The 13,104-nt window shown below is 39.7% G+C and overlaps 1 long non-coding RNA gene across 1 annotated transcript in view; it reads right to left on the bottom strand.

The window, feature by feature from the left end:
• LOC118664554 overlaps positions 1–13,104 on the bottom strand; it is a 93,731-nt gene that overhangs the window by 58,449 nt on the left and 22,178 nt on the right. Inside the window, exon 2 of the long non-coding RNA XR_004970361.1 lies at positions 1,770–1,879. This is a non-coding gene — a long non-coding RNA (uncharacterized LOC118664554). The remainder of the gene's footprint in view (positions 1–1,769; positions 1,880–13,104) is intronic.

The raw sequence follows: 13,104 nt of genomic DNA, 5'->3' as shown, positions 1-13,104 counted from the left end.
CGATGGCAGCTGCAATGTGCTGAATAATGACTCCAAAATATGCCTGGAATCCAAAAATGTTGCCTTATTTGGAAAAACAGTCTTAAGACGGGAAGATTACCCTGAATGATCTGGGTGGGTCCCAAATGCAATCGCAAGCCAGGCAAAGGGTGATCTGACACCGAGAGAATGTGATGTGAAGACAGATAGGACAGAGAGCCTTGAGGATGCTGGCTTTGTAGCTTAGAGCCACAAGGCCACAAGTTCAGGAATATTGGAAGCCATCAGATGCTGGGAAAGGCAAGGAACAGATTCTCTCATAGAACCCTCTCCCAAGGAAGACTGGCCCTGCTGACACTTTGATTTTATCCTAGTGATACTGATTTCAGGCTCTGGCCACCAGAACAGTGAGAGGATAAACCACCCAGCTTGTGGTAGTAATTTGTTTTAGTAGCCACAGGAAACTAAGACAACAGCCATGCCCCAAACATCCTTCTACTGCCTTTCACTCACTGTTGCATGCTCAGCTTAATTTCAAGTCACTCTGATTACCATCCCCCTCCTTTCCCTCTTTTTCAGGAAGGAAGCCATCTTTGCCAACAGCAGCATATGACATTTTCTAAAAGTTCTTTAGAAGATTGAGGCTTCTGGGATAATGCTTTCTCTTCTCTCTTTTACTCTCTCTCTCTCAATAAGTAATGGAAGAGAAAGTATTATACGAGCTAGTATATTTGGTACTCTCTCTACCAAAACTCTCCATTAATTAACCAATACTTCTGAGATCTTCAGTACAGTGATGGTATTCATAATGATGCCCTTAAGACTAGCAAAAGCCTAAAAAAAATTTAAGACACTGAAAGAAATGTTAAATTTACCCATTTCTCCATATCTTTAGAAAAGCCATAACCATTTACCTTATCTAGATCATCGAACTACATAGAGAGAGTCTTAAAGCCAGGAGGCTGACAGGTTGAGAAGAAATGGGAGGATCAAGGGACTGGAGATTTTAGTAAGGTAATGGCAAAAGCCAAAGAATAAAAAAAGCTAGAATGAAAATGGATTGATTAGAGGAGTTTAAGAGTTGACATAGTGTAAGGGTTGGCGCTGTGGGTGATGGCAAGGTCCCCAGGCAGGACTCGAGTAGGTTCCGTAAGATGATGGCAAAGGGCATTGGTGTCAGAAGGTCATGTGTGCTAGATTGACATTCCACGTGGGCGCCAAGTTTGTCTAGGATGCACACATTTAGGACATGCAAGGGAGAGAAGCAAGAAGAGGACTGTGACCAGAAAGGGAAAAAATCTCAGTAAATTAAGATTAGTAATAAGGATGTTGAAGATTGCTAGGTCAAGAATATGTGTGTGTTTGGAGTTTTTTTTAAAAAAATATATTTTATTGATTTTTTACAGACAGGAAGGAGAGTTAGAAACATCTATGAGAGAGAAACATCGATCAGCTGCCTCCTGCACACTCCCTACTGGGGAGGTGCCTGCAACAAGGTACATGCCCTTGACCGGAATCAAACCTGGGACCCTTGAGTCTGCAGGCTGACGCTCTATCCACTGAGCCAAACCAGTTAGGGCAGGGTTTTTTGTTTTTAACAATGTGAAATGAATTAGAGAAGTGAAATAAGAAGAATTATAAAAGAGGCTGCTAAAATTGTGGTCAAGGAGTTACTACTGAACTTCAAAAAAGCAATTATCCCATAATGACAAAAGCCAGTACTCTAGAGGTTATTCTCTAGATCCTTCCCCCTTCTTTTCCATTTTTAAAGTGGTTCGGGCCTTTATTACCTTTGTGCAGATGTGTTTCTCTGATCATAACTTCATTCCATTCCAGTCCTTCTGTATACCACCACCAGATAAACCTTCCTTATATGTATGCCACTGCATTGATCAAAATCCTGTAAGGAGAAAAAAAGATCCTTTAAGCAAAAAGTCAAGATAACTAGCCAAAACAAAGTGATCCAACACCCTTCTTTTTTACCCAAGACAGAAGGGTTTCCAAAGATGCAGGACTTTTAGTTCAAAAACTGGGCAAATCAGGATGAGCTATTTACCCAAGATAATTAATTTCAGGAAAATAAGAAGTCTCTGTTGTTACCCAAAGATCCAGTGGGTTGGTGGACCCATCAGAATACCTCCAAATACAAGACCCACATCACCAGTAAATTTAAGAACAAAACATAAATATGGTGAAATCAAAGAACCAAATCACGGACTATTGCAATATCTTACAAATGCCTGATTTCCCTAATAAAATTTTCAAAACAAAAGCTGAACCTCCAGAATCGGATCTACCTTATATATTACAATCTAGAACCACATTGCAGTTATCGGTTACAGGGTGACCAACTGTCTCAATTATAGCACCGAAAGTCCCAAGTCCCAGGTTGGTTGATTATCCATGACCTTACTAGCTTTTTTATTAAATATATTTTTATTGATTTCAGAGAGGAAAGAAGAAGGAGAGAGAGAGAGAAACATCCATGATGAGAGAGAATCATGGATAGGCTGCCTCCTGCAAGTCCTCCACTGGGGATCGAGCTCACAACCCGGGCATGTGCCCTCGACCAGAAATCGAACCTGGGGCCTTTCAGTTCACAGGCCAATGCTCTATCCACTGAGCCAAACCAGCTAGGGTTGACCTTACTAGCTTTTGTAGGATGTAAGAACAGAAGAGAAAAGGAGGTGTCTTTTTTTTTTTTTTTTAAAGCTTCTTTTATTGATTTTTTTTTTCTTTTTAGAGAGAGAGGAAAGGAGAGGGAGAGGGAGATAGAAACATCAACCATGAGATAATCATTGATCGGCTGCCTCCTGCATGCCCCCTACTGGAGATTGAGCCTGCAACCCGGCACCTGTCTGGACCAGGAATGAACTGGGGACCTCCAGTGTATGGTACAAAGCTCAACCAACTGAGCCACACTGGCTGGGCATGGGGATGTCTTTATTTACTTGGCTTCTCCAGGTTTTCCATCAATCTATCATAGTTGTTTAGATTTCATCTTCTGTGAACCAAAAGAATATTTCTATCAAGAGATTACTGAGAGAACCAAGATGGCATCATAGGTAAACACCTATACTTGTTGCCTCTCACAACACATCAAAATTACAACTAAAAGGTAGAACAACTACCACCCAGAACCGCAGGATAGCTGGCTGAGTGGAAGTTCCACAATTAGAGAGGTGAAGAAAGTGCATTGAGACTGGTAAGAGGTGCAGAGGCACGCGAAGTGCTGTCACCTGGATGTACTTCTCTTTTAATCAGGAGGGAGATACAAGCTCCTGCTTGCTCTGAACTCCAGTTCCAGGTGAGACTCTGGGGGACCCAGACACATACGGGGAGAAACTGGACTGTCTGGCATCAGGCTGGAATGCAAGGAAGGCTTTCTCTCAGAGGTGCTGCAGCGATCATTATTTCTGCATGGGGGCACAGGAGGCGGAGATGTAGGGATCTCTCCAGAGCAGGACTGACTGGCAGCCATTGCTGTTTGCTCTGCCCTGGTGATTCCCTGAGACTCCACCCCACCCAATTTACAACCCCACCCAAGCTGTGTGCATCAGCTTTTGCATATGAATGGCCTGTCCTCTCTCTGCCTAAAACCTGTCAAACTGCACAGCTGGGTCAGAGAGCCCCAGAGCTTCCAAAAGAAGGCCCAAGGCCCAGCAGCAACAGCCTGCCTTGCTTCACAGCTGGGCCTTGTCTGGGCACTTCCAAACCCATACAAAGAGGAGGAATCTGCAGATGTCTCTGTAGCTCCTGCTGGGTAGCCCCAGACAGTGGCTAACCTTGCACCTCCTTGGAGATCCAAGAGCCAGTGTACCCAGTGGTCAGAGAGAGACCATATCAGATTATAACTCTTCACATCCATAAGAGACACACTCAAGGAGAAGACTCAGTGAGCACCAAACCCCCACTGAAGCAAGTCCTGCCCCATAAGGGTGTCTCCTGCGCAACAGATCTTCCAGTGTAGACACAGCTGGTCATCACAGCCAATTGGCCTGGAGGTCAGTTCCTCCCAGTGATACCAACAGCAATCAAGGGTTAACTACAACAAGACTGTGCAAACAGCCCACAAAGGGGTGCACCAAGAGTGTCCACCTCAGGTGACTGGGGAGGCTGAACCACTGGGCCCTATAGGACACCTACCACACAAGGCCACTCTATCAACTCATGGAGACTTAACAGCTACCTAGTACATAGAAAAAAACAGAGAGGTAGCCAAAATGCAGAGACAAAGAAACAAGTCACAAATGAAAGAAATGGTTGAAAGCAAAATAGTGAATATAGAGTTCAAAATCACAGTTATAAGGTTACTCAAGAATCTTCTAGAAACTTCTGAGAAATTTAGTGAGACCCTCAAGGATATGAAAAAGGACCCTCAGAAATTATGCATACACTGACTGAAATAAAGAATAATATACAGAGATCCAACAGCAAACTAGAAGATCCCAAGAGTCAAGTCAAAAGATTTGAAATATGAAGAAGCAAAAAACACCCAACTGGAAAAGCAAAAAGAATCCAAAAATATGAAGATAGTGTAAGGAGCCTCTGGGACAACTTCAAGTGTACCAACATCCGAATTATGGGGGTGCCAGAAGAAGAGAGACAGCACGATATTGAAAACCTATTTGAAGAAATAATGACAGAAAACTGCCCCTACCTGGTGAAAGAAATAGACTTACAAGTCCAGGAAGCACAGAGAACCCCAAACAAAAGGAATCCAAAGAGGACTAGACCAAGACACATCATAATTAAAATGCCAAGGGCAAAAGACAAAGAGAGAATCTTAAAAGCAGCAAGAGAAAAACAGTTAGTTACCTACAAGGGAGTACCCATACAACTGTCAGCTGATTTCTCAACAGAAACTATGCAGGCCAGAAGGGAGTGGCAAGAAATATACAAAGTGATGAATAGCAAGAACCTACAACCAAGATTACTCTACCCAGCAAAACTATAATTTAGAATTGAAGGTCAGATAAAGAGCTTCAAGAACAAGAAAAAGCTAAAGGAGTTCATCACCACCAAACCAGTATTATATGAAATGCTGAAGGGTATTCTCTAAGAAAGAGGAAGAAGAAGAAAAAGGGAAAGAGAAAAAATTATAAACAACAAAGTGACAACAAATACATATCTATCAACAAGTGAACCTAAAAATCAAATGAATAAAAAACCCGATGAATAGAACAGACTGGTGAATGTAATACAATCAGGGGCACAGAAAGAGAGCAGACTGACAATTCTCGGGGGGAAGGGATTGTAGGGGGTGTGGAAAGAGATTGGACAAAGAGCTTACACCAATGTATGAGGTCAGTGGGGGGCGGGAAGGCCTGGAGTGGAGTAGGAACCAGGTGGAGGGGAGCTATGGGGGGAAAAAAGAGGAACATCTGTAATAATCTGAACAATAAAGATTTAAAAAAAAATAAAAAGAAAAGAAAAAGGAAAAAAATATTACTTATAATGATGTTAGGCTAACTGGTTAATAAAATAGAAAAAAAAAATTATGTCCCAATAGGTGTGGCTCAGTAGTTGAGCGCCAACATATGAACCAGGAGAACACATTTCAATTCCTGGTCAGGGCACATGCCTGGGTTGCGGGCTTGATCCCCAGTAGGGGGCGTGCAGGAAGCAGCCAATTAATGATTCTATCTCATCACTGATGTTTCTATATCTCTCTTCTTCTCTGAAATCAAGAAAATATATTTAAATATATTTATTTTTAAAGAAAAGAAAAAAATTTAACCATAAATTCTATAGTCAAAATGATAAGGTATGTCTTATAAAATTAAACATACTCTTACCATAAGATTCAGCACCCATATTCCTTGATATTTATTCAAATGAATTGAAACTCAAATATCTCCACAAAAAACCTATTTATGGAATATTTATGAATACTTATGGAAGTTTTTTATGCACAATTGCCAAAACTTAGAAGCAACCTAAATGCCCTTCAGTGGGTGAGTGGGTAAGCTGTGGTACATCCAGACAATGAATTATTCAGCAATAAGAACAAATAATCTACCAAGCCACAAGAAGACATGCAGGAATCTTAAATGCATATTGTTAAATGAAAGAAACCAATTTGAAATGACTACATATGCATGATTCCAAGTAAATGATATTCTGGAAAAGGCAAAACTACTCCCTGTAATTTATTCTTAGGAAATAATCCAGAAGAACTAGCAATGTACAGAAATGTACATTACAGTCTTAATTATAACAGGAAAAACTAGAAATAATCTAAATGTAGGAGATTGATTAAATAAATGTTAGGACACCATGCAATGAAATACTATAAAGCTATCAAAATGAAATATTTTATAATTCATTGACATGAAAAGATCTCTATAACATATTGTCAAATTATAAAAAGTTATAAGGTAACCTATGTCAAATGAGCCCTCAAATATGAGGAGCAGTATTATAGAGTGGGTCAAGGCTAAAACTTCAGCATCAGACACCTGTACTCAATGCTATGGGCTCAGACACTTCTTGACTGTGGAAACTTGGGCATAGTATGTAATTCCCCTAAGCCTTAGTATCTAATCTATAAATTCAAGATAATAACAGTATCTACCCCTTTGTAATGTTGTAAAAATTAAATAACAAATAACTTAAAGTAATAGCAAAGAAAACTGTCTGACTAAATTACTAAAATTTTAATAGTAGTTGCCTCTGGATCGTGGGTTTTAGTGTGATTTATACCTTCTTTTATGCTTTTATGTATTTAATTAAAATATAGGTGAATATATTAAATTTTTCTAAAAGAAACAACAAAATGATTTTTATTTATTACATGCAAAGAAAACATTAAAATATTTCTGTATTATTTGAAATTTTATAGTGAGAATGCATTTACTTATTATTTGCGAAACTTAAAAACAACAGATTGCAAGGATTGGCGAAAATATTAAAAATCAATTAATATGTGGATGATAGAATTCTAGATGACATTTCCTTCAGTACAACTTTTCTGCATTTTCTAAGCTCACAACAAAGATAATACTTGTATAGTATAAAATTATAAAGAAAAAAATCATGATGTAGATTATTTATTGACATTGAAATAGTCCCATGAATAGATTACTAATTGGAAAAAAAATGCTATGACTGGGGAGGGGAGTGGGTGGAGGTAAATGAGGGCATAGAGGGGACAAATGGTGATGAAAAAAAAAATAAGCTACAAAACAGAATATTATGATTTTTGCATCAAAATATGCACATACATAGTAAAAAACAGTGAAAAAGCATACACCAAAATGTTAATAGTACTTGCTTTAAGTAGTAGAACTATGGCTAATTTTTGTTTTACATTGTATTTTTTTTTGTGTTTCCAAATATTCTCATTAATCATAAATTTTATGATGAGGTTTTAAAATAAATATTATTAAATAAATTTAAAAAATTTAAAAGTACATAAATGATAGAATAAGAGATTATTTGGAGTGGAACCCATCGGCCTTCATATTAGAAAATCAGATAGCATGCTAGAATAATAATGTGGCTCCGACGACTGGAACATAGAAGGGAGCAGAGAAAAAAAATGCTTTCTGAATGTATGTAGAAAAAAATAAGGCTAGCCCTAGCTGGTTTGGCTCAGTGGATAGAGTGTTGACCTGTGGACTGAAGGGTCCCAGGTTCGATTCTGGTCAAGGGGACATGCCCAGGTTGCTGGCTCGACTCCCAGTAGGGGCGTGCAGGAGGCAGCCAATCAATGATTCTCTCTCATCATGGATGTTTCTCTCTCTCTCTCTCTCTCTCTCTCTCTCTCTCTCTCTCTCTCTCTCTTTCTCTCTCTCTCTCTCTCTTTCTCTTTCTCTCTCTCCCTCTCCCTTCCTCTCTGAAATCAATTAAAGAAATATTTTTTAAAAATTAGGCTAGAGTGCCCTGCTGGTGTTGCTTAGTTGGTTGAGTGTTGTCCCCTGCACCAAGGTTACTGGTTTGATTTCCAGTCACAGCACATACCCAGGTTGCAGGCTACATCTCCAGTAGGGAGCATGCAGGAGGCAGAGGTCAATGTTTCTCTCTCATCAATGTTTCTCTCTCCCTCTCCCTCCCTCTCTCTCTAAAATTAATTTTAAAAAACTGTACTTAATAAAACTAAATAAGGCTAGGGCAAGTCCAACACCTACGTAGGCTTTCTGCTCTCCCAGACACTTGTACCTAAATGCTATTGTAAATTTGCAAAACTAAGAATTTACAATACTAACATCTCTCTTCTCTAAGTTGACTGGTCTTCTTCCTTGCTGTAGATTGAACACCTTTACAGAGCCCTAGAGTCATGCCATTGCTCTTGGCATTTCCAGCTCCTCACTCTTACATTAAATGCCAGCTCTATTCAATAAGACAGCCTTCATTTTAATGAACGCATGTGCCAAACATTTGGCCAGCTCTATTCAACAAGACAGGCTTCATTTTAAAGAAGTTGTGAGCCTCACATTTGGCATTGCATTTCTTCAAACTCTAGGCTTTTGCTGATGAGACTGTTCTAGTCCAAGAAGTGGGTGCCAGCAAGTGCAGATTCGGTTCCACGAGGTATGGAGCTGCACTCGTGTGAATCTAGGTGCCTTTGTAATCTTGGGCCTCCCAAGAGTAGCTTTTCTGGTGCCAGAAATAGTTCTCCACCTCTGCCTCTTGGTAATCACTAGCTGAAGCTTTGAGCAAGATCCCCTTTCAGCAGCAGTCCCAGCCATGAAATCCTGCGTCCTTAATCCTAGTCACCCCTGTGACCACAGCAGGTGCTAATTACAGTTAGGAGGAAACTATCTGACCAGAGTCCCGAATCATGGGTGTAGCTGCACAAGCTTATCACATGAAGAAAGGACAGTCCAGAAAATGCCCATTTTTTTATTGCCAGCTCATGCTGGCCCCGAATCCTATTTGGTCTCTTGCTCCAGAAGCTTGGCCAGAAAATGTGGACTCCCAAGGGTATTTTTGCCTTTCTGAGTGAAGAATATGCCAGGCACTAATAATAAAGCAGAGAAGAGGTGAAAAAAGAAGATTTTTCAAGAGCAAACCAAAGCCAAGAGTTTCCAGAGATAACTGACAGGGAAAATGATCTCTCAACCCACTTCCATGTATAATGCCTTCATTCCTCCAACAGAATTTCCTGCAGAATCAGTGCTTCTATATATAAAATACCCATTTTCTAGATTCACTTCAGAGTTCCCTTTTCTTTGGAATGAAGGATAGAAACCTTGAGCTCCCCCTGGAGGTGGGAGCATGCCTCGTAAAAGTCTCTGGACTGTGGCTCTTGACTCTTTCCACCCAGTTCATCTTGTCAGCAACCTTATTAGTTAACCTGGTTGCTGACTTTCACCCATTTCCAGCTTCTAGGTGACCTGTCTACAGCCTCCATGACACCTGATCGGGGCTTCCATCCTGTTTGAGATTTAGCTACTTCAGACTTAAAAGAAAGGACCCTGGTCCAGTAGCTCAAGTTGGTTAGAGCATCATCCTGATACACCAAGGCTGTGGGCTCAATCCTAGGTCAGGGCATATACAAGAATCAACAAATGAATGTATGAATAAATGGAAAACAAATCCATATTAGTTATCTCTATATAACTTACCTTACTGTGTCCTTCCAAATACCCAGTATGTCATGTCTAGCTTGCATAAGATAATCTTTAGATAAATGTTGAAGTAAGATGTTGAAAGATGATTTCACACATCCCATTTTCAAAGAATAGAGATAACTGTACTGTTAAAAAAGAAGGAAAGAGGGGAGAAGGGAGGAAGAAAAGTGATAAGAAGATAAATGTCTTGAGAATCACTATGCATTGTTTGAACTAATGACCACTAAACTAAACTATCCCCTAAAGAACCAAGGCAGTGGGTTATATAAAGTCTGAAGTTTACCACCATGCTGAAATTGTATGCCCATCTTCCATTTAGATACACTGATAGCTGATTAAACAGGATAGCATCATAGGGCACCTATCACAGAGCCTAACATAATAAATAAATGTTACTTTCTTTTATTCACACATAATGAAAATGTTTTGCAACATTCTCAATTATTTATTTATTTATTTATTTATTTGATTTTTGAGAAAAAGAGAAACATTGACTTGTTGTTCCACATATTCATGCATTCATTGGTTGATTCTTGTAAGTGCCTTGACCAGGGATAGAACCTGCAACCTTGGCACATCAGGACGATGCTCCAACCAACTGGGCTATCCCGCCAGAACCCACAACATTCTCAATTTTAAGAAAGGGAAGAGTTTGCCTTTATCCATTGAGGATAGATGCATAAAGGAATATTTATCTCATAATATGGCAATAGAGAACTATACAACTTGTTTAATCATAAATATTGCAGAAACATTTGTCTTCCCATCTGGATGTGTACTTTATGAAAGAACCTTTAGGTGGCTGGATCTCCCAATAGACTGAAAATGTCTTCCCAGTCACAGAGTACCACTGGGTTGCAGGCTCCATCCCCAGTAGTGGGCTATGCAGGAGGCAGCCAATCAATGTTTCTCATCCATGTTTCTCTCTCCCTCTCCCTTACTCTCTAAAAATTAATAAACATACTTATTTTTTAAAAATAATAAAATAAAATGCTTTGATATCAAGGATTTTATACAAATAAGTTCTATTTGTGGGACTATTAGAGTTCACTAAAGTTTAGTTCTTTTTATTTCTACAAAGCTGATTTAAATGCATTATTTATTATAATGTTTTCCTGATTTATTTAAGAGAATCCAAACTATCTCCTGGCCCTGCAAATATGTGGTGTTCTTTTACAACTCTGTGCCTTTGTGGGTGTGGTCCCCTCCTCCCCCATCCTTCAAAACCTATTTTGGTTTTTTTAATGTGTTTTTTTTTTTTAATTGATTTTTAGAGAGAAAGGAAGGGACAAGGATAGAGAGACAGAAACATCAATGAGAGAGAAACATCATCAATTAGCTGATTCCTGCGGGTCCCTTTCTGAGGATCCAGCCCACAACCTGGGCATGCGCCCTGACTGCGAATCGAACTGGGAATCAAACCATGATTTCCTGGTTCATAGGTTGATGCTCAACCACTGAGCCACGCTGCCCGGGCCAAAATCTATTTTAAATCTCAAGAAGACGTCCCTGACTCAAGTCAGCAAAGTAAGTTGCTTCCAGTGTCCAACAGTCTTTGCTCATAGCTCTATTACTTTCATAATCACTGGGTCTCTACCTGGGTGAATGCCAGTGCACCCACTTGGGGATCAGCATGAGAAAGGAGGAAACTGATTAGGACAACAGTACTCAATTATGAGAAGTTAGGGGCCCATCTTTATTGAGCACCTAAAACTATTTTTTTTTAAAAAAAAAAAACAAAAAACTTACAGAATGTTTTCTTTCTTCTGATACAATTCTGAGTATATTCTGAGAGACATTTCATAGAAACCGAATTGTGGGGGAGGAAATCTAGAAGAGGAGGGTGAAGATAAAGAATTCTCACCCTCAGAAGACTGCAGGAAGCAAGGTCTAAGTGTACCCACTCCCACATCTTCACTTAGTTATTTATCCTCCTACAGGTCTTCAGATTTCAACTTCCTCAGGAAAGTATGTCATGCTCTTTCCGATTAGAACAATCATTTTTTTTTCATATTTTATTTTTTGTCGCTGTTTTTTTTTTAAAGAAAATTATTCCATTTACTATAGCATCCAAAAAAATGAAATACCTAGGAATAAATTCAACCAAGGAAGTAAAAGATGTACACAGAAAAATATAAAATACAGCTAAAAGAAATTATTTTATTTTTTTATTGCTTTTTTAAAATCATAGCATTTATACCTCCCATATCTAGTGACTCATATCTAGTTTTGCTAACCACTGTACCCTAGGTCCTAGCACAGAGCCTGGCATATCATGGGGTTTCAGTATTTTTAGAACAAATTAATATTGTGTCATAAAAGGCAATAGGCTAAAGGGAATTGAAACAGGTCTACAGGGAAAAGCAGTATTGCTAATGATCAGTATGATGGGATCGCCAGAATGAACAGGGTATTAAGAAGGTTTTTTCCTCCTGACACCATACATGTGATGTCTTTTCTTTCTTTTTAAAAAAAACATATTTATTGATTTTAGAGAGAGGAAGGGAGAGGGAATAAAGAAATAGAAACATCAATGAGAAACATCAATTGTCTGCCTCCTGCACACCCCCTACTGGGGATGGAGCCCAAAACGCCGGGCATGTACTCTGACCCAGAATTAAACTACAGCCTCTTGGTTCATGGGTCAATGCTCAACCACTGAGCCACACTGGCCAGGCCTTTTTTCTTTTTATGTGTGATGTCTTTTCCAACACTACTTCCTTAACTTGCTGACACCAACTGGATATCCAACAATTCAATTCAATTCTGACACTATCTACCTGGAGTTAGCATCGGATCCTACAAGTTAAAGGGCTCACTCCACAAAGCTTCCCCCACTTGGACACCAATTGCAAGTGCCACGCTACTCATAATTCTGACCCACCAGATATAAATCAAGGATTCCTAAGACGAGAGGTTCAATATTTGGCTAAAATATTGAACTTAAGAAGGCACTTTACTAGTTTATTATAAAGAACACAAATGAACAGCCAGATGAAGAGATACATAGGGCAAGGTCTGGAAGAATCCCCATGGGGTTAGGGGGTGCCATCCTCCCAGTACCTCAATATGTTCACCTTCCTGGAAGCTCTCTGGACCCGGTCATTTAGGGGTGAGGGGTTCTGAAGATGTTCATTACGTAGGCATCATTGATTATACCACTGGCCATCAGTGATTAAACTCAATCTCCATCTCCTTTCCCCTCCCAGGAGGTGGGGCTGAAAGTTCTAAGCTTCTAATAAAGGTTCCACCTTTCCATCCTCCAGTTCCTATCTTGAAGCTATCTAGAGGCTCACCCACGTGGCCTCATTAAAAGACAGTCCACACCATAACCGGTTTGGCTCAGTGGGTAGAGCGATGGCTTGCAGACTGAAGGGTCCCAGGTTCAATTCTGATCAAAGACACATGCCTGGGTTGTGGGCTCGATCCCCAGTACGGGACATGCAGCAGGCAGCCAATGATTCTCTCTTTGTTGATGTTTCTATCTCTCTCTCCCTCTCCCTTCCCCTCTGAAACCAATAAAAAATATATATTTTTAAAAATTTTT

The sequence above is a fragment of the Myotis myotis genome, unplaced genomic scaffold, assembly GCF_014108235.1.
Source record: "Myotis myotis isolate mMyoMyo1 unplaced genomic scaffold, mMyoMyo1.p scaffold_m19_p_10, whole genome shotgun sequence".
Taxonomy (NCBI): domain Eukaryota; kingdom Metazoa; phylum Chordata; class Mammalia; order Chiroptera; family Vespertilionidae; genus Myotis; species Myotis myotis.
The sequence above is the reverse complement of the archived record's forward strand: the minus strand, read 5'-3'. Positions and strand labels throughout refer to the sequence as shown.